The sequence below is a fragment of the Desmodus rotundus genome, chromosome 7, assembly GCF_022682495.2.
Source record: "Desmodus rotundus isolate HL8 chromosome 7, HLdesRot8A.1, whole genome shotgun sequence".
Taxonomy (NCBI): domain Eukaryota; kingdom Metazoa; phylum Chordata; class Mammalia; order Chiroptera; family Phyllostomidae; genus Desmodus; species Desmodus rotundus.
In genome coordinates, this window is record NC_071393.1 from 53,948,149 (window position 1) to 53,973,789 (window position 25,641).

At 39.9% G+C, this 25,641-nt stretch overlaps 1 protein-coding gene and 1 long non-coding RNA gene across 4 annotated transcripts in view; one reads left to right on the plus strand and one right to left on the minus strand.

The window, feature by feature from the left end:
* The window catches only part of NPAS3 (neuronal PAS domain protein 3), an 850,571-nt gene that overhangs the window by 392,220 nt on the left and 432,710 nt on the right, over positions 1 to 25,641 (minus strand). The window lies entirely within an intron of this gene.
* LOC128781408 (uncharacterized) lies at positions 1,245 to 24,931 on the plus strand. The gene is made up of 3 exons (XR_008427389.1): positions 1,245 to 1,417; positions 14,353 to 14,492; positions 24,786 to 24,931. It is a non-coding gene; the product is annotated as an uncharacterized lncRNA (long non-coding RNA).

The window sequence follows — 25,641 nt, forward strand, 5'->3', positions numbered from 1 at the left end:
AAGGCAAGGACCCACATCCAAGATTACTCTATCCAGCAAAGCTATCATTTAGAATGGAAGGGCAGATAAAGTGCTTCTCAGATAAGGTCAAGTTAAAGGAGTTCATCATCATCAAGCCCTTATTGTATGAAATATTAAGGGGATTTATCTAAGAAAAAGAAAATAAAAAATATGAACAGTAAAATGACAGTAAACTCACAGTTATTAATAACCACACCTAAAACAAAAACAAAAGCAAATTAAGCAAATAACTAGAACAGGAACAGAACCACAGAAATGGAGATCACATGGAGGGTTATCAACAGGGGAGTGGGAGAGGGAGAGAGGGGGGGAAAGGTACAGAGAATAAGTAGCATAGATGGTAGGTAGAAAATAGGGGGAGGGTAAGACTAGTATAGTAAATGTAGAAGCTGAAGAACTTATATGTGTGACCCACGGACATGAACTAAAGTGGGGGAATGTGGGTGGCAGGGGGTATGCAGGGCTGAGGAGAATGAAGGGGGAAAATGGGGCAACTGTAATAGCATAATCAATAAAATATATTTAAAAAGAAAAAGAAAGAAATGTGCTCAGAACTATGCAGCAGAGCCAGGGCCAGGGCTGAATCTGGCTCCAGAGTCCACAATGGAAGTAGCATGACAGGATTAAATCATGTTTTATAACATAATCTCAAAAGATTCAGAAAAAAGACCCACCAAATAAAAACTTCCTTTCTCTAAGTAACACTTCTCTCACAAACGAGACAAGGCCCAGTTTCCTGAAAATAAGGTGGCTGTGTGCAGAGCTTCCCAGAAGTGCTCATTGGGGTTACTGTCGCTGGGGCTGGAGTGTGGCTGGAGCCAGGGGAACAGAACGACTCCCCAGGGCAAAGCGGATTCTCACCCTGCGCTCTCTGCATGGCTTTTGACTATCAAGGTGTGAAGGTGGAAATTCAATTTCTAGACTCTCCAGATTCCTGCAAGGAAGTCAACAAATATCTCAAGGTATATCACAGGGCTGTTTTTCATAAAGCCCTGAAGGGGTAAATGATTTCTAAAGGCAATTCTCTAACATCTTGAAAACAGCCTTACCATGCTAACTCACCAGTTATAGCTTTTGCATGATGCAATATCTAATGCGTATGATAGCTAATGAGGCCACTTCTTTCCACTTGGGAATCTTTTTTTCAAGTGGAGAGAAAAGCATCATAAAAGGAAGAATGAAGCATTTAAGTTGCTTTCCAACCCAGATCAACTTAGATCAAACTGAAACCCTGGAGAGGAGTCAATAAAGTGGCAGAAGTGACAAATATTTTCCATGGACAAACAAATACCACCACCAGTCATCTCATTTTATCTAATTAAAAATGTTTCCAATGCAATGAAATATGAATTGTCTGGAATGGGCAGGAGCCCTTCAGAGTTGAACTTTCCTCAAGGTGAACTAAGAATGTCTCTGGTTATCTTGTTTTTCTAAATACTGGTCTACCTCCTTTTTTAAAAGCCATTTATATTTTTGCTAATTAGGTCCACTAATTTATCCAGCAGAACAGTTCTATGGCAAGACTATACCACTAACTTTCTAACCAATCATCAGTTTTAGCCTTTACTTAATGTTGTAAGGATTAGAGTTAAAATAAACCCATACAGTGCCAGGAAACTTTCCTACTTTCTCTCTGTTACCCCAAGTCAGAAGTTGACTTGGGTTTTCCATGGGGATGAATTTGAGTAAGATTTCCACAGTTTCAGGTCAACATTTGTTATTCTGAAAATATTTTCTTTTCTTGTAATTCAAATACTATTTCTGGAGTTTCTGGAGTTCAGGGTATTGCACTAATTCCTTTAATGGCGGGTGTGTATGATGAATTTAAAGAGATGTTGAGTATACAAAACACTTGAGAGCTATCTTAAAAATACAAAGTGAATTCTCACAAAATGTTAGGAAGGTAAAGGAAAATAGTAAGTAACAAATTTAATCATCATAAACCATAAATATTTTTTTTACTGATAAGCCTCCACAATGTTTCTTAAGTAAAAAAATTATGATTTTTTGTAACAAAAAATATAAGAGTAGCTAGCATGTATAGCGCACTGCTTATGTGTCTACTATTATGCCAAATGCTTTCTCCCTTTAAGCTTAAATATCAGTTCAGTTTCGATTTTTCAGTTGAGGAAACTGAGGCACAGATAATTGAAGCACCTTGCTTAACATCACACAACAAATAAAGAGCTGAGCCTCATACTGAAAAAGAGAATCTGAGTGCGGAATGCACACCTTTAACCACAGCCTTACAGTATCTTTGAACACAATGTTAGAGAAAATGTGAGGATATCTTCTTGACCAAAGGCTAGTGATTTTTAAAACACCTAAATAAATCAAAGTACTCGGAAAGGAAATGGCTTATTTCTGTGGGATAAAGAGGAAGGCCATAAAATGCCACCTAAACTTCAACTACAACAAATCGGGAATGTTCAGGACAGTATTTTAGAAAGGATATACTAGAGTATATCTAGGAGTATTCTGGAAAGTAAATTTCTGATTTATCTTTGTTTGCCTCCTTCCTGGTGCCACGTGGTGGTTTCCCATCCACAGAGGCAGAGACCTCTACAGAGCCCCGCACGCTTGCAGAGCAAGTACGTGCTGAACAAGTCTGTTTGAAACATGTCTCTTTGAAACTTTAATGGAGGCTTTTTCCTCATTCTCCTTGTTGCTCTTTAGGCAACAGCCTACATATTTTCAGGGACGTCTACTGACCTCGTGCTCCTGGAAGAGGCAAGCACTCCCTGTTCCTCAGGAAAAAATGGTCACTTTGATCATGCTGCCTGCATGTCGGGCTCTCTTCACAAACAATATACTTATTTTGAAAGTTTGTTCTCACTAAAGAAAACCGAACAAATGACAAAGTCTGGAGGAAAGTCACCTGTTAGATGTCTCTCACCGCAATGCTCCTGCAATCTATCAGCGGAGACCCAACTGCATTATCTTAAATGATATGCTGTCCTCACCAATACAATGCCTTATGTTGTGTCTCTTGGGTGCATAACCAACCTCAATAATAATCATTTTCAGTGACAAGTCAAGATAGCTCCAACTATTAATGTTCTAATAAATAAATGGGCTAACAATGGGGAGCTAATTGTCACAGGGGTGCAGTGTGAAAGACTTGGACTCATAGCCTCTATTGTCACAATAAATTTTCATGTAGTAGCAAAATATAACCTTGGGAATGCCCCTTCAAATTAATAAAAACATACTCAAATGTGGATCTATGTGCTTTAAAATTTTGGGGGGTAATTTTAGACTGTTTCAATCTTAAAAAAATGGACAATCCTTGCTCTCTGGCAATAATGACTGAAGCTGTAAAAATTCCACTATTTTTCAGGTTTACTCTGTTAGATATATATCACAAATCTTTAAAAATCTGTACTTATTTAAGGCCAGAGTACCATCAGAGACAGACAAAAAGTCAGCAATAAACACCAGTAGATGGCAAAATAAACATCCTTGTTTAGAGAAAACTCCTACAACAGCATGCTAATGAGTCCGAATCACACTTAGGGCATATTACTAAGAGCGAGTTAAAATAGTGCTGAGATTTGCGGAAGTAATTAGTGCTCAAAATTATTATGGGGGGGTTACCATTTTTTTCCTATGGAAAATAACAAAGGTTTAGTATTAGATAATTAAATATACAGAGGATTCACAATTCATTTACTTCATGTGAACAAAGGCTCAGTAATTATCTTCCCAACATCAGAGGGGAATGGGACAGTGTGGTTTCGACTGGGGCTCTGCAGCGTGGCATGCAGTTTGCTTCATTTAACTTTCTTTAATATTATCAAATTTTTGGGATATTAGATTCTTTGCTGAGCAGTGTGAACTGCCATCCTCAAAACAACTGGATAATCAGGTAGGAAAGACCTTCTCTCTGAGACACAGCTGCCACTGGCTCTTGATTATCCTTAATCATCCCACCCTGAGAGGGAGAAATGAAAAGGATGTTTCCCTAACATAATTTCCCTAACATAGGCATACTGAAAAACATAATTGGAGGCTTCACATAAATCAGTTTGGCTGAACTTAGTAAAATGAAGCCAAACAAAAATTACCCCCAAATGGATTGGATTGAGTTAAACAAGGAGAGGACCTGGGTGTCTATTTTTGATCTTGGTAGATCGGGATATTCTCAGAGCTGTCATCAGAGGCTCCACTCAGATAAAGGTGCTGCCGCTCAGAGGTGGATGGTCAAGGGCATCAGCTGGAGGAAGAGCTGGATTTGAGTTAGGGCCGGATCACTTTGTTCTTTGGTTGAGTAATCTCTAAACATCAGTTTTCTCACTCCCAAATTTTAGATGAAAATACTTGTCTGTACATTTCTTGGGAGAACCAATTGAAATAAGAGAAGTCTACAAAACTTGGCACACAGAGTGCAAATGGCAACTCTTTGCAACAATAAAAAGTATTATTAGTAACCTCACACAAGAGATGAATTAGAATAAAGCACTGAAGTCATGGTGCCACCTGGAAGCAGTGTGTCAGAGCATAAAGACCCCTGGTTAGATTCAGAAATCAAAGATGGAATCCCAGTTCTGCTTCTTGGTAACCATGCAACTTGGAGCAAATTATATGGTTTCTCTGAATCTCAGTTTCACTGTACAAATCATGGGAAAAATAATTTTCTTCCACATAGAATGTGGGAGTTGATGACAGTTTGAATGTGTCTAGTACTGTGGCTTAGCATTTACTACATGTTTAATAAATATCAATAGAAGCTCAATCTTTCTGTAGAACTTCAATTATAAGCCTCTCTTCCAAGAGAGAAGACACACATACACACAAAAACAAACTGGGTTAGCAGCAAGTTTTGAATCCATAACTGGCGTAAATTGGGCAAAAATTGGCCTCTCTTAGAGGTCAATATTACAAATGATTTTTAAAAGGCAAGAAAGCACTTTCTTGTTAATGCAGTGTCAAGCATGTCTCCACTCCCCGTGAATCTGACACACTCCCCTCATACTGTGCAAGTCTGTTGTAACACCAGCAATTGATGCTTGTGTCTACATCATATGACAGAGTCAACACCTTAAGCACAGAAATGAGGTCGCCATGGAATGATTGATAATTAGACACATTTCTGTATTATAAGATTCCCATAAATAAAGCATTTGTGCATGCTATGTCAGACTAGAAGCAGTTTCTATGGACTGATATACTATATACAACACTCAATAAATAGTGAATATAAGGTAATAAGTTTAGGTGAAATTCTTTCAACTGTGCCTTAAGTATCATAAAAAATTCAAAAAGAAATTGGATGACATATGTTCAAATTGGTTTTCCAAGAAATTTAGAATTTAGGAGATTATGCATGATTTGTAAATATAATACCACAGAGAACAGAAGAAGGAATAGAATGGCTTAGAAGCATGAGGGTTTTTCAGTAGCAAAATGGTTTTCTCTTCTGATGAAACTGGTTTAAAATATTAGCAGAGGTGGGACTTCCAGTCAAGATGGAGGCACTGTTAGAGTCGCTTTGTCTCCTTGTGTAACTATGAAAAGGAATTACAACTAAATCTCAAAACAAACAGCACCCAAAACTGTCAGAAAATTGAACTGTATGGAAGTCTGACATCCAAGGATTTAAAGAAGCCACATTCACCCAGATGGGTAGGAGGGGCAGAGATGTGGAGATAGGGCGGAGATGGGGCAGAGAGGCAAGGAGACACACTGTGGCATGGAAAGGTGGTAGTGGTAGAACAGGCATGGGTGGTCGCACATTTATGTGTGGTGGATAAAAATCAGGAGGGATACCTTGGGAGCAAGCGATCCCAGCCCCAGCCAGACCACACAGCCCAGGGTTCTAGCATCGGGAAGATAAACCCCCATAAATTATGGCTATAAAAATTTAGTCACAGTGGGAGTAGAGGCAGTGGAAGAAACTGCCATATTATCAGAAAACTTCACTTAAAGGGCCTGCACAGTCTTAAAACATATGCAAACTCACCCACTCTGGGATTCAACACCAGGGCAACAGCTGGAAGGGCACCAGTCACATATAGAGAGTAGATGGAGGGACTGGAAATGGGGCAAGTGCCAAGCAAACCTCCAGAAGCCGGGCAGTGGCACAGTCTCCTCTCTAAGCCCTCCCCCACACAGAGCCACAAAGCAGTGATGTCGGTTGCCTCACCCTGGTGAATACCTGAGGCTCTGCCCCATACAATATACAGGTGCCTTTTATAGGGAGTCAAAGCAGTTCTACCTAATACACAGAAACAAATGCAGGGAAGCTGCAAAATTGAGAAGACAAAGAAATATGGACCAAATGAAGGAATAAAACAAAGCCCCAGATAAAGAACTAAATGAAATGGAGAGAGTCCACCTATCAGATGCAGAGTTCAAAACACTTGTGGTCAGGATGCTCAGAGAACTCACTGAGTACGGCAACAACACTAAGGAAGAAATGAAGGTAAATGAACTAAAGACAACTCCACAGGAAACCAACAGTGATGTAAAGGAAGCCTGGTTTCAAATAAACATTTTGGAACATGAAGAAATAAACATTCAATCAGAATAGAAATGAAAAACAAGAATTCAAAAAAACAAGGACAGTATAAGAAGACTCTGGGACATCTCCAAATGTGCCAACATCTGAATCGTAGGGATCCCAGAAGAAGAAGAGGAAGAGCAAGAAGTTGAAAACTTATTTCAAAAAATAATGAAAGAAAACTTCCCTAATTTGGTTAAGGAAATAGACATACAAGTCCAGGAAGCCCATAAAGTCCCAAAGAAGTTGGACATAAGGAGGAACACACTAAGATACATCATAATTAAAATGTGAAAGGTTAAAGATAAAGAGAGAATCTTAAAAGCAGCAAGAGAAAAGCAGAGAGATACTTACAAAGGAGTTCCCATAAGACTGTCAGCTGATTTCTCAAAGAAACTTTGCAGGCAGGAAGGCACTGGCAAAAAGTATTCAAAGTGATGAAAAGTAAGGACCTACAACCTAGATTATTCTATCCAGCAAAGCTATCATTTAGAATGGAAGGACAGGGAAAGTACTTCCCAGATAATGTAAAGTTAAAGGAGTTCATCATCACCAAGCCCTTATTATATGAAATGTTAAAGGGACTTATCTAAGAAAAAGGAGATCAAAACTATGAACAGTAAAATGACAACAAACTCACAACTATCAACAACTGAATCTAAAAAAAAAAAAGCACTAAGCAAACAAGTAGAACAGGAACAGAATCATAGATATGGATACCATTTGGAGGGTTATCAGCTAGGAGAGGGAGGGGGAAATGGGGGAAGAGGTGCAAGGATTAAAAACATGACTGGTAGGTACAAAACAGGGGGATGTTAAGAATAGTATAGGAATTGAAGAAGCCAAAGAAATTATATACACGACCCATGGACATGAGCTAAAGGGTGAATTGCTGGAGGGAAGTGGGGTACTGGGTCGAGGGGGGCAAAGAATAAAAAAGTGGGGCAACTGTAATCACATTATCAATAAATTATACTAAAAATATTAGCAGAGGTGTTGTGCATTAATCATGAAACAAATAATAGTTCATCCATACAAAACATAATCAATCTAGGATCTAATAGAGAATTCTGTAAAAAAAAAAGCCAAAGTAAAATAACCAAGATAGTTTTCTTGAACTGAAACCTTTACACAACTTCAACCTTTAGCCCTGCTCAAAGTCAAGGGAAGTAGAGACTGTGCTTTTATCATTACATCAGATGTGACTATCTTTTGCAACAGCATGGAGAGACCTGGAGAACATTATGCTAAGTGAAATAAACCAGTCAGAGAAAAACAGAAATCATATCATTTCACTCATATGTGGAATCTAATGAACAAACTGAACTATCAAGCAAAATAGAGACAGAGTCATAGATAGAGAGCAGGCTGACAGCTCTGGGGAATTTGGAGGGTGGGGGAATGGAGTTAAAAAGAAAAAAAAGAGAAAGAATCCATGGACACAAACAACAGTGTGGTGATGGTGAGGGGGAGGTGGGTAAAGTGGGTGGGGGGTGGTAGAACAGGGTATAAGGGGTGATAAATGGTAATGGGAAAAATAAAATAAAATAAAAATTAAATGGGGCTATGTCAAAGGCAGAAGAAAAAGATATAATTTACTGTGGAAACCTGAGAGTTCAGGCATCTAATTCTTTTTTTTTTTTTTAAACTATCCTTTCTCAATCCTCATTCTCACAACACTCGAGTGAAACAAGCTCAAGTCAAAGGTTAATCAGATGCTTCCTGAGCACCTGCAAGGGCAAAGCCACTCAACAGAGACCAAGACACTCATGCAGAAGCAGGGGGCACCTAGTCTATGAAAACAACACTGGGTCTTCAAGTCCATGTGCTTATAATTTATCTGGGGAGACAAGGTGAAAACAGAATAATTAGTGCTATGGAAAGTGCCTGATACCAAAATGATCTTTAATTAATATTTGCTAATGAATAAAAAAATGAATGATTGAGTGAATGAATGAATAAATTAAAGTACTCATAAGGCAATATATAATAAATGTTAAATATCAGAGGAATAGGCCATCCTGGGGAACTTCAAAGAATAAGGAAGGTATCACTAGAAAGTGAAATCAAGCTGAGCTCTAAAATATATATATTCATATTTATATTTACTATATAACTGGCTATTATCAGGCAATAATAAAGTTAGCTCAAGTGGTAACATTTACAAAGAATTCATTTGCCGAGGTAGAAAGAAACAACAAAGGTCCTTAAAGGTAAAATACCGTAGCACTATCCTTACGTGGGTAATGGTTGATTCTGAATACATGCCCTCAAAATTAAGGTTGAGAATTATGCTTCTGATTCTTTCAACTGCCAAGTATAAATGATAATATTTGTTTTCCACTGTCACTGAGGCACTGGCATAACTAATATTATTTTAACGTACCTGCTGATTACAAAATGCAAAACAATTGCAGTAACTCTTCATATGACCCTTCACAAATTCATTAAACTCTGAGTAAGTTTCTCTAGTAGAAAAACCAACACCACTTCAGTTACCTTTCAAGAGACCTCTGCTGTCTGCAGTTCTCCTACTGCGCTGCTGCTGCTGTTAAATACGTCTGCAACCACCAGTGTATTAGAAGCTACAAAATTCTAATTGTGGTAATTTTTGAGCCTGTAGAATCTGTTGATGATTTTTTTGCCATTGGCTAGTTTGATGGTTTCTATATTGGGGAAATAAGTGTTTTCTTCATTCCCACCATCATTTACCTGTGTGCATAGCTTAAATACCAGTAGGCCTTCAGAATATAGTTTAAGTGTCTGGGTGATGATAAAGGACAATTTGCAAGGCAAATGCATTTATCAGCCTGATCTCTTGACCTAAGTTTTGATGATGTTTGTTGAGAACTTTGGGCATAAAGCTTGGCCTTTGGATCTTTCCTATCATCAAAATACTAGTTGAGTTAGTATTTCCTTTGGCTGGGGGAAGCAGCAGTCTAAAAGGTTTATAGGATCAATAGGAAAAAACTTCAATTATTTAAGATCATGCTAGCATGAAAATAATGCATTCAACAACAGAATAAGTAAGTGTGGGCAGAGAAAGTCTAAGCATTAACAGCCAGTGAAGTGGCAAAACGCTTAGGGCTTTGTCCCCTTCCAGCCAGAAGATAAGAATCTTAATCAGGAATTGGGGATTATAGAAAAAGATCTTTGTTCTGATTTGTTACATTAAGCTTTGCTAAACACTTTATTTTATTTGAATTCTGTATATTGCAAAACGTGACATTAGGCAACTGTGTTCTAGAGGAAAAGAAATATATACTGTGCCCCTTTAGTAGAACTATTTTTAAATTCTAATAGAATTTCAAGGTTATTATCTATTTCAGATCAACAGTGGGGGTCAGAGTTCACAGCAGCCAGAATTTACAAACCTCCAATGGGTTTTGATTGACAGCAATCATCATCTCTTCAGCATCACTGAGGGAACAAAGTACAGGTCAAGACAGCGGGCGATTTCATCTGTCATTTTTAATTATCTAAATGATATTCACAGACAAAACCTTTCCCACCCATCAGGGCATCACATTACCATAGACAATGTTTGTTTAAAGAAGAGGCCATAAAATCAAACAATTATGAATGCAGACAAGCCTTGCTATTGACTGCATAAATAATCAAGCAAGAGTTCCAAAACTCTCCACTAATGAATTGGTAGATTGCTGGCAGGAAGTGGCAAGGAGTAATATAGACAACAGTCTAATGTTCTTATTGACTGTTACTGAAGCTGAACTACAGTCACAAAGATTCAAAAGTGACGTCAAGTGAGGTTTCCATAGGAGCAGTATTGATAGCGATACACAGCTAAAATACAAGCAGTTAACTCTTGACCTCACGGTGGGACCAGAGATCCCCTGAGAGCACTGAAACGCTCGTGGTATAATACATCTTGAACTGAGCCGGCAGGGGCCTGACAGCACCGCCACATGGGCAACGGGCGCTTCTTTTGCCACTCATGACATAGTGATCTCCAATAACTCAGCTGCAATCTCAAAAATTAACTCGATTTCAGTTTGTTGCCTGAGTAAGTAAAGTTTTCTATCCCCCACTTTTTTTTTTTTTTTTGAGTAGTGAAGGAAGACCATGGACTTGACCTACATGTAACTGGTAGCAGCTGGTGAAATGCAAAGGCCTGAAAGAAGAAGGCATTGGGCCTGAGAAATGGCTCAGACACTTCACCAGAACTTGCACGAGGTGATGCATAGTTGTAAATAACTTCTATCCTCTGGTGTGTGTATGTCATGCCCAGAAATGCAAACTAGTGGCCTCTATTTTTGCAGTGAATCCTTATTTCTTTATTCAACTATCTTCATGAGAAATCTCTCCCCAACCCCCCACCACCATTTGTAAACTAGCAGCAAATAGGGTAGCCCCAACTTAACAGATACCATTTTGATGGGTTAAGGAAATCATCAATTAATAATGCCCCATATTAAGTAAAATGTCTTGTATAGGCACACTTTATTAATAAGCTGCTAATTGATAGATTTTAGCCACGACTTTCTCACTCATCACTCTTCTCAACACATACAAAATGCTGCCACATTTTTTCATACAAAATAATATTTTCAATAAATATATTTACTTCAAAAATAATCCTAGAGCACAGGTGGCAAACACAAGGCCTGCAGGCAAAATCCGGCCCTCCACCTTGTTTTATCTGCCCGGCACCTTGTTTCTACCTGGCAGCAGCACCGAGCTCTCGCTTAACTGTTAAGGAGTAGTTACATTTAAAGGGTCCTAAAATTACATTTGGCCTTTTGAAGGCAACTGTGAGTCTAATATGGCCCCGAGGGAAAATGAGTTTGACACCCCTGTCCTAGAGAAAGAAAAAGTTATCACAAAGGAGGATTTAAGGAGTGGGATTTTGTACCTAAGAGAAGAGTTTACCCCAGCAAATGATTTTCTACAGATGCTCAGAAAAGCACAGCCCACAGCCACGGCCAGGAGACTGATAGGTCACTTTCTGCTGTTAAGCGCCAGGTTCCACGTTCATGTTTTATGAATCGAGAATACTCTGAGTAGGAGAGGAGGGGAAGACATGGAGTGGAAGAAGGCAAAACTCAACTGGTAGAAGACAAGTAATGAGGTATAAAACAGGGTGACAGAAACGGTAAGATGTGAACTGTCTTTGTGTTAGTAAACGCTAGGCGAACAAAACACTGAACACAATTTCATCTATTAGCTGCTGGGGCCTTTCCCAACTTCCAGATCCTTGGAAAACAAGAAAACTGTCCCAAAAAAACACACAACAAAGTGTTCTGGTTTTTTATAAAAAGAATATTAATGAACAAAATTAACTAACAAAATAGAAACAGACACTGATACAGAGGACAGAGTGACAGCTGTCAGAGGGGAGGGGTTTGGGGGGCTGGGTGAAAATGGTGAAGGGATTAAGCAAAGTAAGAAAGAAAACTCATAGACACAGACAACAGTGTGGAGATTACCAGAGGGAAAGGAGGGTGGAGGCAGGTGGAAGAGGGAAGAGGGGGGATAAATGGTGATGGGAGGAGACTTGACTTGGGGTGGTGAACACACAATGCAATATACAGATGATGTGTTATAGAATTGTACCCCTGAAACTATAATTTTATGAACCAATGTCACCCAAATAAATTGAATAAAAATTAAAATATATATATTGATTCATCTCTTAAGCTAATAAATTGCTACTGCAATTCTGAGCTTCAGTACTCCTTAACCTATTATTGTAATTTTTTGTTACATTAAAATTTATATGAAAAAATCTAAAGCATACTCACTGGCATCAGAGAGACCTAGGTGCAGATTCTATCTTCATCATTTATTTGCTAGGTGACTTTGAGCCTTTTTTCTCATACCTATAAAATGGGAATGCTAACCACTATTCATGGGGAGATTATGAATATTAAGAATTCAGTTATATAGCATCTGATACATGCTCAGTAATTATTCCTTCCTTCATCTCCCTAGCAGCTTATGTTTGCTTAATATTTACATGTTACAATTCAGGAGTAATTTTAAAAGCAAGAAAATGAGCTGGTTTATACTTGTGTACAAAGTAGACAGTGACAAGAGGGACTGAAACCCACATGTCCTTGAACTACTAACATAATCTATTAATCAAACTGATTAATAAATATATGATCTTATAAGGTTGTTTTAAGTTGTCTTCTGTAAACTAAAAATGTTGACCTTAATCTGAAAGCTCTGGAAATGTTTCAGTTGCTGATTTGTTAGGAAAAAAATGTTTTTATTCAATAAAGGAATCATCTTCAATACAACTATTATCTTATTCATGTGAAATTCAATTAGTCATTTTTAAATTGTGGTGTGTTGGAGATAAAGTATATCTGTGAGTTTGATCCAAGGCCTTCTGTTGCCGTCAATATGCCCAAGGGTGAACATTTCTCTGAAGTTCTGGAAGGGATAAGAAAAATAACATGGCACCCTGTAGAATTAACTACAAGGTTATTACCATCGGCCTCCCATTGTGCTTCTTCTGTATCTGACCATAAAAACTTCAACACTGTGTCTTCTTAGCCCTGGAAAAAAATATCATTTCTCTATTTCTACCTCCATATCTCTCAAAAATTTGAGGAGTCTTTAAAACAAAAGAATCCTGAGTGAAAATAAAAATTAACAACGTTGGAAGTGAATTAAGATATGGGCCAAAGATCATGGCCTTCTGTTTTCCCTCTGCTTAAATATATACTCTTATCTTTTAATATTTGGTTTGCTTTCGTATTATGATATTCCAGACTTCTGTGCCTCAGGGTTACCCTTCTCATTACCTTGATGGACCCTAGGAAGTTCAATGGGATACATGTTATAAATGACAGAGGCAACTGGAAAACAAAATCTGCAATTGTTCCAAGGCACATATTTTAAAACAAGGACAGGGCATGCAGGGTGCCTTTTAGGTATTGTTTTGTTCGCTTGTTTGCTTTTAAGGAACAGAACTACCTAGTTAAATTACAAAAGATGGAAGGATGCAATTATTTTAATTTCGAGAGAGTTCAGGAATGAAGTGCAGTGACAAAATAAGGAAAAACGAAACAGGAGTTGCCCTTCTTTTCTCAGTGTAAGTATAGATTTTAAAATTCTAGATCCTAAGAATGCAATGTAGCATACAAACACAGGAAGCATACTCTTTTAAAAATCGGAACATAGAGGCAGCCACAGAATTCTGGGCAGATTCCTGGCGAAGATTAAAGAGAAGGAAAATGCATTTAGAGGGGAACATCCATTGTCTCCATAGTTGGTACAGCACGCTCTACAAACTGGCTATCGGATCTGCCCTCATCTCTTCACAGAGGCAGACACAGCTGGACCGGATCTATAATGTAATAGGGGATGAGGTGTCTCTGGATAAGGGCCAGCATTTTAATTCCTGCTGAAAGAAATATTGCTGATAGAAATATTGACTGCTAAATTATTCTGAAGCAAGAACACGTTCTTTTCTCTGTCACTCCAATCTCTGATATAGTGAGCCACCACCTCCTGCGCTGTCCCCAGACCGCTGTCTTTCAGCGGAGGTGGCCCTCTTTCTACCCTGATACCAGCAGAAACCTGGTCTGCATCTTTGTCTGCACGGCAGAAGACAGGAGGAATAGCTGCCGGAAATTCCGGAAGGGAGTGTGTGCTTTTCTGCCATAAAATAAAATCATGCCAAATTAAAAATACTCAAAATATAACAATCATTTATCTTTATTACAGAGTGACGACGGTCTGAATGGACTAATTCCTTCCCACCTACCTTACTTCACCTACCTTCCTACGTTCCTACCTTCCTATCTCTGATTTCCTCACACCCAGGTTTTGTAAATACTGCTGTATTTCTCTTTTAGATGAGGCATTTTAGATGACATCTGAAGAATAAAATTCTTTCCATGGAACAACATCCGGCTGACAGATGACCATATGACACCCTTCAAACAGTACAATATGTCACCATCAGAACAGGACTGCTGGGAAGTGTATATTCAAGGTAATATTTAATGCTCAAGTCAAAACAGAATGGAATTTTACCAGCACTTAGTATGAACACACATAAAGAGTGAAACAACATGCCTAACTCAAAAATTACTTGTGTTTGGTTTATAAAAAAGGAGAAAAAAGTGTTATATTTTATAAATGAGAGAGCTAATCGCATTTTAGCTTCAAAATTAAATGAAAAGAAATATTAAGCTTATTTCTTTTCTAGGATGAAGAATCATCACGATAAATTTAACCTCTTTGTTTTATCTTAATGTCACACAAAAATTATTCACTAAAATTAAGATTGTGTCTTCAGTCCCAAGCAGCAGCCCCTGCTCACCTCACTCAGGGTCTGGGAGCCGCATTAGTGCCACTCGGTAAATGGCAATATGAAGGGAAGAACAGAACTGAGGTGTCCAATTCTTTCATTTGGGGGTTGAACATAAAACTGATTATGAAGTTCCTTTCCTAACAACATACATATTTTGAGGGTTATTAAGAAGGCCAGTGAATTACCTAGATTGCATTAACATAGCAAGTTCTGCTTTGCCCGTGGTGAAGCTGGTTTCAAAGGGATCTTAACAGAAATGACTGTTATTATTAAAAGTACTTTAAAGGAAACACACAATTTCTACAACAATGCACTGATGGTAGAATGTTTTTGTGACATTTGTTCCAAATGACTAACATTTTTATATTCCAAATGGATTAATAATGATGACTCACTTGTTTTAAAATATTATCATTATTTACCGCCTTATACAGTCTTGCCAAGAGTATGGAATATATCTCGTCCAATATCAAGATATCTGTCTCTTTAAGGACAGAACACTGACAGAGCCTTTGGCAGGAATGGTTCCTTTCATTTACTCTGTGAAGCTAGGGCTCACAACGTAAGCAGAGCCGAGGTGGCCCACGAAAGTGGGGCCAGGGACAAAGTGTTACAATAATGATAATGATGAAAATAGAAATAAAGGTATCAGCTATGGAGCCCTTATTATTTTTCCAGGCATCAAACAAAGGGCCTGGCAAGGATTATATTAATAATTCTCACATCCCTCCTGTGACACAGGAGTGATGAAAATCTGTCACGTTACAACTCGAGATCCCATTCTCTTAACCTCGGCCATGGAGCACAGCTTTCTCGCTGGGGTGTCTGGGTTCAAATTCCAGCTCTATCATTTGCTATCTCTTTAAATTAGAATGAATCACTTGACTTTCCCAAACTTCAGTTTCCCCATCTGTAAAGGGGAATAAGATTATTTTTTTTCTGAAACTTGTCTCCACTGCAATCTCACCACCACGTCCTAGGTCAAGGCTCGTCGCCTTTGCCAGGAGCTATCCCCACCACTTTAGGTTGTCCCCCTGCCTGCCTGTTCTTTTCTCTCCCCCATTCACCTCCCAAAGACACTGAAATTATGCCTCCAGAGTCAACATTTTTCATGGCCATCCCGAACCTTCCAGGTAAACTGCGAACGAACCCTGAGCACTGGCAGTTGGTTTCAACCCGGCATTCTAACTAGACTCGTCTCCTCACCGTCTGTTACCCACCATGCTTACAAATATCTGTCACTATACAAATATCTGTCTCCTCTACAGTATTATGTGTTCCTTGAAGGAAGGAAATGTCATTAATTATTCATCAATATACCCCAAGTCCAGCTTTGGACTGGCACAAAATAAACACTTAATAAATGTTTTTTTGAATGAAAATGAATAGGAAGTCAATGGTAACTTTTCTATAGTTCCCTCTGTACCCCACAAAACCACTTCCTCTGCTCTGCAAAGCCCTGAGCATCAGCTCATGCCATTCTCCCCACCTGGGTTCTCTTTGGACCCCACTCCACTGGGTAGACCCACACTCGCCTACCAAGTCCTGCTCAAGGATCACAGCGCCTGTGGCACCTTCTCTGATTCTCAACGCACATTTCAAGCCTTCTCCCTCTTGGCTTCCTTCACTACTTGAATCTTCCATGACTATAGTTTGGCTCCTTATAAATGTTATCATAATTATATATTTTTATATCTGCCTTCTACTGGAGAAATCCACAACAAAAAGGACCATAACTACTTCTTGGTATTTGCTGTATCGAAATGCAGAGTCCAGTACTCAGTAAGAATTACCTAAATGATTATGTGATGGATTACTATGCAAATTAGGTGAAAAAACCACCATTCCATTAAGAGGCCCGTGTTGTGGGACCCACCACCCTAACCAGCCCTTCACTCTGAGGACACCCTGGCATTGCCACTTTCTGTAGCTCTCCCCTCGCTCTCCTGACCTCACTGCAGGACTTAGGAACAAGTACAGGCATCCCCCTGACCACTAAACAATGCCTGAGCTGGGAAGGGATGGGGACCTGCTCTGACGGCCTCCTGTGGTGCATGGCACATGTGTTACCCCTGGGGGAGTCTCCCCACCATTACCAGCCATTTAGGTTAGAAAAATGAATAAGCAAATGTTGTGGCTGAACAGCCGCAAAGAGGTTCTCCCTGGGCAACATCTGAGCCTCTGAATTTCGCCAGCAGTGCAGGTGAAGTCAGAGGACAGAATATATTTTTCTTCACTCTGCGTACCCAGTCCCCAAATACTCAGGCTGCCTTCCTGGAAGCTTGGCCAGCCATTCCCTGCAAGCTTGGCCAGCCATTCCCTGCAGGGGCACAACATTTTGGCAATACAATTCTGAGGTAGCTCATGATTACTCTTACTCATCTGACATTAGATAGATCAAATTCTGGGTAGGAAAGGCATATAAATGTGTGAAACTATGTATTATATCAAAGTAAAAATTATGAAGCCAAGGCCCTGTCCCAGCTTGGGGGACAGGCCATTTGAGGTCCTGGTTCCGTGCCGGTTGCCTCACCTCAAGGGGCCTGGCCACACCAACACTGACTGCACGCCTTGGATCAACAGGAATACCAGAAATGTTGCCACACCCAAGACTGGCAGAATATATTTAAGAATGACTCAGAAATGTCATTAGTGCCAAGAATGCACACTCTCCTTGCTAGATTATCTAGTTGCAAAAGAGAAATTGGAGTTACAGTTATCAACAGCATGGGGGAACGCTCACCTGATTCCCATCAATGTCAATCACCGTCATGCAGTTATCTTGCAAAATCTGTGACCTTCCCTAACAACATTTAAAGCTGTGACCTTCCCCAACAACAGTAAAGGATTCTGTAACTTAACTAAAAAGCTATCGTAATAAGATAGAAGAAACATAGCAATTTACCAAGTCTCCAAAGTTGTTGATAAATCAGTTCCCAGTACAGAGAAAAATAAAAAAGAACAAACAGCACAAATCATTCTTTTCTTTTATACCTAGCACACTAACCATCAGGCATTAAGGATTTCAATGAAGATAAAGGGTGACAAAACAAAGGGCTGAAATTGAAAGTAGATATATTAAATTGGCCCCAAAGCATGCGCTTGTCCATTGGTCACTCCTGTTCAAAATACTAACTTGAGAAAGTATCAACTGGTAAACCTTCTCTTTTCTCTTTTTAAAGAAAGATTCCAGGGAATGAAAGAGAGGAAGAGGTGAATTGTTTATATTGAGTCATTCAGCTTGCTCCTGGGGCAAATACGATAAGAAAGTACTTACTGAAAGGCAAATACTCCTGTTTTATGAATCTTAGTTTCCCTTTTTTTCACATGAAAGTGAAGAAAGCATTGTCACTATTAGACTTGTTAACCCAACTTGTATAATAGAATATGTTCGCCAAGAGTTTATTCAGTGTGCACTGATTTAAATCATTGTCCAGAATCATCTGGTCCTAATTTTCCTTGAACACCATTACACTGCCCCCCATCACGATTCCATATGTGCTCATGTGTGTCCACAAACTTATCTGTGCGTGTACATTTCCCTCCACCACCATTCAAACATGGCTCCCAGTGCGGGTTTAAAACCTATCACCCCAAAGAGCCCAGACGGGTCCTCTGATAATTAGCCATCATAAGGCCAGTGCCAGCACTTTGGACATGTCCCTTAGCCAAGACCCAGACACAGGGCCGGCCTCTGCCTGCTCACGCCACGGCAGCTGTGTCATGCGGCCGCCGGCCACCAGCACAACCCGGGCAGATGCAGGACCCATATGTGCAGCTCCAGATACAATCTCCAAAGCACTGGCACCTGGACGTCAGCTTTTCTTTTCTGACCCCACTGCTGAATGTTCTGCTAGACCTGATTGTTTCTCTGCCAGGGGTCAGTCTGCGACCACCGTATGGTGCTCACCCGCACGGCCCGGACTTCAGTGTGTGTGAAAGCAGTAGGCTAGGTAATCGATTGCCTTACACCGCAGCGCCCCAGGAACTTGCCTGTTCCATCAGCTTCTGCACCTAAATCTATCAAGGGAAACCTGAAAAATTCTGCTGCTGTCTTCAATTCTTAATTTTTCAGTTTGTTTTTAAGCCTCCATTGACTAGAAGCATAGAGTGCCGCACCTAAAACCCGCACAGTAGCTTTATATTTGTACGCACCAAGTTTCCAACAGGGAAAACTAGAATAAGAAGAACACGGTCTTTGGCAGATACTCATGTGTCGGTGTTTCTCCGATTCTGCAGCAGCTTCCCCACAGCACTGGGACAGCTGCGTGTCACGGGAACCCAGCCCTGAAGAAGCAGGGGACAGCCTTCATCTACACATCCCCTCCTCACTTGCCCCTTTGCAAATAAGCCGCTTCCTTCCACGTGGGAGCAACAAAATGAGAAAAAGAGAGGCTTCCCAAGTGTGAATCATTAAAGATTACAAATGCTAGAGCCTTCCTCCAGGGAGAAAGAATAGCTTGATAATGAATTGACAATGACATGTGCTCCTACTCATCTGTGCCAACTTTCCCGAAGCAAAGACTCTTCTCCTTAGCAAGGGATGGACAGAGTGTCCATCCTGATCCCCAGTGTGTGTGACCCATGTATCAGGGAGGAGAAATGAGCTTTGTTTGACTGACATGAACTCCATCAACTAGATTCCTCGGTGATAGATATCAGTGTGATACATATATGGATATTGCTGAGAGAAACGTGAAATGGGTGTAAAATTTAAATAAGCATTGTATAATCAGATTGTTTAAAAAATACACACAAAAACATTAAAAACCGTGTGATTTTAAATTCAAATAATCTCAAAAAATTAAATCTCAAATCTGTCTATTTTATAAAAATTGAATTAAAATACACAATCTCAAGTTTTTCTTTCTTTTATACCTTAAGGTTGGTGCCTTCATTTAAAAATGAAACTGAATCGCTTTTTCTCAACTATTACATATTGCTTTAAATGCACCTCATTGCTACCAAACATTTCAGCAAGAAATCATTTAGATCGTGTGTTTTAAACTGCTGTCAAACATGAACAATCTCTATCTTCGCTGTTTTACAAACAGCTGAAAAACAGCAAAGGCAAACACAGCCATGTACTCCCTCAGTGACAGCATGTGGATCTCCAAGTTTGTTTCTTTATTTTTAGTTTTTCATTACTCTAGAGACAGCTGGCATGTACTTTATTTCCAATATTATTTTCTGGCAGAATGATTCATGTAAATAAAGCAGATTATAACATGTTGGGAAAAGAAACAGAGGGTTAAGCGCTCCTGGTTCGGAAAGATCCAAGAATAAAAATCACCCCTGGAGTTTTAGAAATGTAGAAAGGCTGACCAGCCCTTGGCAAGCTGGAATACCTCTACTTCTTTGTTTAATATCCTTCCTAAGTGCAATCATGTAAAGCCTTCAGAAGGAATTGTCCTCTCTTTCAAAGGGGTTTGACTTGGGCACAGTTAATCATCACTGTGATAAAGCAATTAAAGGTATTCATAATTAGAACCAAACCAAATGTAAGTAATCAGAAAATTACGAGGAAAATGACATTATGATGGGACTGTGTATTCTTTCATGACCTCTTGGCTAAAAAGGACATTCTCACATTCGTGCACGGGGACTTGGGTGCATAAATGCATTAACCTACTAGGAGCCAGGCATGTAAATGTATTCTTCAAGTGATAAGAATAAACCTTGGGATCATTTAGTATCACTGACTTCTTAACAACATTGGCCAAAACATGAGGCAAGTAATGATTAATCTGTTAGCGGTCACATGCACTGTTTACGCAAATCCAAATCATCCTACTAAAGCAGCAAGCACCTACTAAGAGCACAACATGGTAGAAGATGCAAAGACAAACCGGACGTGGTCCCTGTCTTTGAGTTGCTTACTATGTAGTAGAAGACACAAGGCCCATATGCAAACATTTCAGGATTTTTAAGTATAAGAATAATGGTTGGCCCTAAATATGGTATTCCATTTCCTGAATTTTCCTCAATTGTAAATGCAGTCATTGGCATTATGTGTCCTTTCTCTAGACTCATACCTGTCATTCCAGATTAGGATACAAAAAATGCACTACAAATTCTTTGAGAGAGGGAACATCTAACATTCTCCAAAGCTGTGTCTGGTGCGCCTCATATACAGCAAGCTAACTATGAGTACTTGTTCAATGTCAGTACACAGAGTCTGTATTTCTCTGCCCCAGCGACACTGGTCTACCTTTAAGCGGAGGTCATTATGCATATTTTCTAAGACGACTAGCCGGACCAACACCAACAACGATGGGCAGTGGTCTCAGTGGCAAAACCTGCGCCCACCACTCCATCTCCCACTGACAATGATCCAGAAGCTCTCCAAAGAAAACAATCCAATAATTTAGATGTTGATGGAAACGATTTCTCCTTTTGGATTAATGCTATGAGTTAAAGACTTCAAGGTTAATGCAGATGTCAGTGTGACAATAAAACGAGGATTTTTAAAGTAACTAAATAGATTTTAAACAGTTATTTTCTATGGGTGTGACTAAAAGGAACATATAGAAATGAGTATCTTCTCCCACTTATATTCCCATGTTAAGCATGATACACTTTGGAGAAAATTACTTTGTGCTTTTTAAAGCTTGAGCTTCTCTGAAAATAAGGCTATACTCCCCAAACACAGTTGCATGCGATTCTATTAGATGCAGCTTTGTTCATGTGGCCAGAAGCGACCTCCCCCCTCAGCCCCTGCAGGCTTCAGGGCTCCACTTCTGTTAATGACCGATTGCTTCTGTCTGATTCAATACAGCCCACTGGCTACGGGAATGGCAAGTCTCAGCGTGAGACGACAAAACGGTCAGCAGCCTGGGCTGAGCCACGTCATTTTCCTCAAACACATTCCCAGGAACGAAATGACAAGCTTTAAAATGTTGTCTTCTGCTCAGGGCAAATATTTCTTTATTAAACAAAAGTGCATGTCCTCTAGTTTCTATTTAAACTATAGCTTAAAGTATGTCACTTGAAAACTTCAACTGCAAAATAACTGAATACCTAATATTTTTCCCTTATAATTCCTTTCTCTGCCTCCCGGTTCCACGTTAGGGTTCCAATCCCAGCTGTGCCAGTTACTGACAGCTGTGGGTCCTTAAGCAAGTCACTTTACTGCTCCTAACTTCAGTTTCTGCATGGAGTAACAGTGCCTAATTCAAAAGATGGGCGAAGGGAGCAACCGAGATAATGCATGTGAGCATCTCACTCAGTGCCTGACAGTGTCTCAATCACTGCGTGCTAATACATATTATTATTCCCCAAACTTTTGCCTAAGTCTGCACTGAAAATCTGCATCCAGGGACCTAGGATCAAATCACTTTCTGCTGGGATCCCATTGTAACCTTGCAATTTTAGAGAAGTCAGAAGCTGTCTTACTTTTGTACGTGCTTAGCAGGAGTCATCCAAATAAAGTTTCCATTTTTATTTAAATGGATCCTTCAGATACTTCAGTGAAGAGGCAAGGAGCGAGTGGCCACTGAGGTATCCTGCCAATTTCAGTGTTCTGAGAAGGGACAGTTTTATTTCAGCCTGAAATTTGTCCCCACTGAAAACCGCGTACCTGTACTGTCATCTCCAAGTAAAGCCAGGTTAAATAACTGTCAATTAGTTACCAATCTGTCACATAAACTCTGCAAGCTGATTAGCAACCTTCCAGGACCAAAAATAGTTTGATCTACAACAACACAGTTCCTCTAAAAAATAATTTAACTTAGCTGTGAATCCAGTGAAACTAACCACTCAGCAGAGAGAACTGGTGCCAACTCAAAGGACCAGGCCTGGGTACCTCCTGTGTAGAAAGACCCTACATCACTATTTAGAAAGACCCAACAACGTCTTCTGGAGGATTAAACGCTGCCTAAATTCTGGGTTGGGCTTTTACATTCAGCGCACCTAAATGTGATCTCAAGAGAGGATACAGTTGATCTTACTATGCATTATTAAATAGTTACTGAGTTTTATCTCCTATGTGACTGCAATTCTAAAAGTATAATTTAAAATGTCATTGAACTATCCTTATGGATTAAAGATGCAATTAAAATAGTCATTGATATTATCATTTGCCTTTGTAATTATGTAGAACTCACAGACTTCCCACTTACAAAAAAAAAAAGAAAGAAGAATTTTCTGTTTCTTTAGGTCAATTCCACCCTTGGTCTAATCTCCACACCAGGCTGAATTTACTAAAGCAGTGTATCACCCCAAATTGAAGCTTGAGAGTGGATTATTTCAGAGGGCATTTCCTGGTGCTCTAAGAGGCGCCTGCATTTTGCATGTCTTTGGAAATGTGGGAGACAGCTGCTGTGACCTGACAATTGCGGCAGCACTTAGCTGGCCGGTGGGATCTGACCAGCTTTCTGTACGGGTGACCCAACCATCAGCCGCACATTTGATTCATCCAGAGCTAAAAAGGCTTACAATAATTTCACTAACTCCCCCAAATGTTTATTATTTACAGAGATAAGGCAAAATGGTATGCCTTGTTCTTTTTGTAGGCAGGGTTCTCCGATCTGCCTACACGAAATAACACTAACCCATGCATTCCTTACCTTGAAATCCTAAATCATCAGATACTGAATTGGAAAGTGGCTGAGAAGTGATATCCATGGGCACTGGAAGGCTTAATAAAAGCAGCTGGAGACTTGGTGAGCGGGGCATTTGACCCAGCTCCTGGGCTGGTGGGCAGATGTCTGCCTGCAGTAGACAGAGGGTGGAGAGCGGTAGTGATCCCCGTGCCCCCAGCAGGACCCCCCAGTGCCTTCTTATTACTGGTGCCTAAAGGTCTTGCTCACTGTGGCCTTAATGGGGATGGCATTACCCAGATCAGGCTCAGAAGCGTGAAACCATGGCACATATTTCTGCGATGATGTGCGATGTAATTTCTCCCTTAAAATCAGCTATTTCCTCCATAACTGTTTTCATGAGACAGTGATCACGAACACATTTTGGTTGATTTATAAAAAGTCAAATGTAAAAAGGGAATCACAAGCTTTGATGGTGAGAAATCCTTGATTTTTCTTTTCCTCATTTTGCTTGTCTACATCTTTTGACTTTTCAACATTTTCTTCCTTTTTTTTCACACTGTAGAGTTAAAAAAGAGGTATTTGACTACACGTGTGTGCCCACATGTATACACCATACATGCAAAGAGGGACATCTACTTGCTGAAGATTCTTCAATAATAATGTCTTTAAAAAGCTAGTGAAATAGACTACAGATGTGACATTATCATATAATAATTGTTCAATTATGTGTTCAATTTAGCTCTTACTGTAGTCAGAGATTTTTTTAATATCTTAAACTAATTTTGATTTGATTCTTCTCAGCCAGACTTTCCCCAAGTGGGTTTTGCCAACTATACTGTTCCAGGATGCTCACAGGTATCCACGGTCAGCTTAGTATGGGAGTCAAAACACATTACCCACTCAGTCCCCACTTCCAATCTTTCCTCAAACCCAAATTCTCCCAGAGTCCAAAAAGCTTATGAAGTTCTGAAGACTCAGATGAAAAAGCAACCCTGGCCATACTGACTGAGTTTGGGGTCCATGACAAATGATAATCAGCTGGTGTCACTCTATTCCATACCATTCCTAGGGGACGCTGGTAACAAGAATATAATGTTTATGAGGGGGACAAAAAGAACAGAATTATATCTGGAGGGTGGACCCTCTGTGGTACAGGCTTCCCCCACTAGGAGAGTGTTCTAGGAACCCTTCTGTATCAGCGCACCAGCTGGCATTGTTGTGAGAGGCTGTGTTCAGCTTTGGTGATTTTTTTTGAAGATTCTGTCAACGCATTTGCCCATTTTATGATGGGTGATTTATGAGTGCAACTGCCCACACCACACTGAGTGTTCAGCAGTTTTTTTTTTACCAAAAAACGGCATGACCCTCATGCCCCACACTCCCTATTCACCCAGTCTCACCCCAAGTGACTTTTTTTTTGTTTTCCCAGGTGAAAAAAGTCCTCAAAGGGAAATGTTTTGCTGACGTGGAACGGGTGAAACAAAAAATGCAGAAGCACTAAACGGCATCAAAATCAACGATTCCAAAAACTGTTTTGAGCAGCGGGAAAAACGTCTTAACAGGTGTACTGCATCACATGGAGGGTACTTTGAAGGTGAGTGAAGTTCAAATATGTAAGAATAAATACACAAATTTTTATGAATGAATTCCAGGTTTTTTTGGCCCCGCTCATAGTACCACTGACTATTCTTAAGGTGAAAAACAAAACAAAACAAAGCACTGAAACGTGGCCCAGATTCGCACACATCCCATTCATCGGCACGTTATTCATGTTCAGCTTTGACACATAACCCTAGGATTGTCTAAGACCTCTGTCCTCTTCTAAAATTGAAAGCATAATTATCTTTCAGTTCCACCTTAATCTCCAAACAACTCAGCCACCCTTAGTTCCTGAGGAGGAATTAAAGATCTGTTCCCACACCTTACAAACAGTCTTCCTATCAGCAGGCCCCGAACAAAAGCTGCAAAACCACAACGATATTGTTGCTCTTTTCCCTTCCCCTATCTCTGTTATATGTGTCCACACTAAGAGGATGCACATTTCCTAGTAAGGTGAGGCCCCTCACGTACGTCCCCAGAGACCCACATGCACAGGAGACATAAAAGGGAGTGTGTGGTGGGTGAAGGGGGTGAACTGCGTAATTTTAAATTTGTAGCCACAGGAAGTACCAGTCGACTAGCCCCAAGCTGGGTGACCGATTCCCTCACGATGTTTGTGAGGGGCAGCCAGCCTATCGCAGCCAACTTCTGTGGAACCCTCACTATGTGCCAGGCACTGGGAGTGG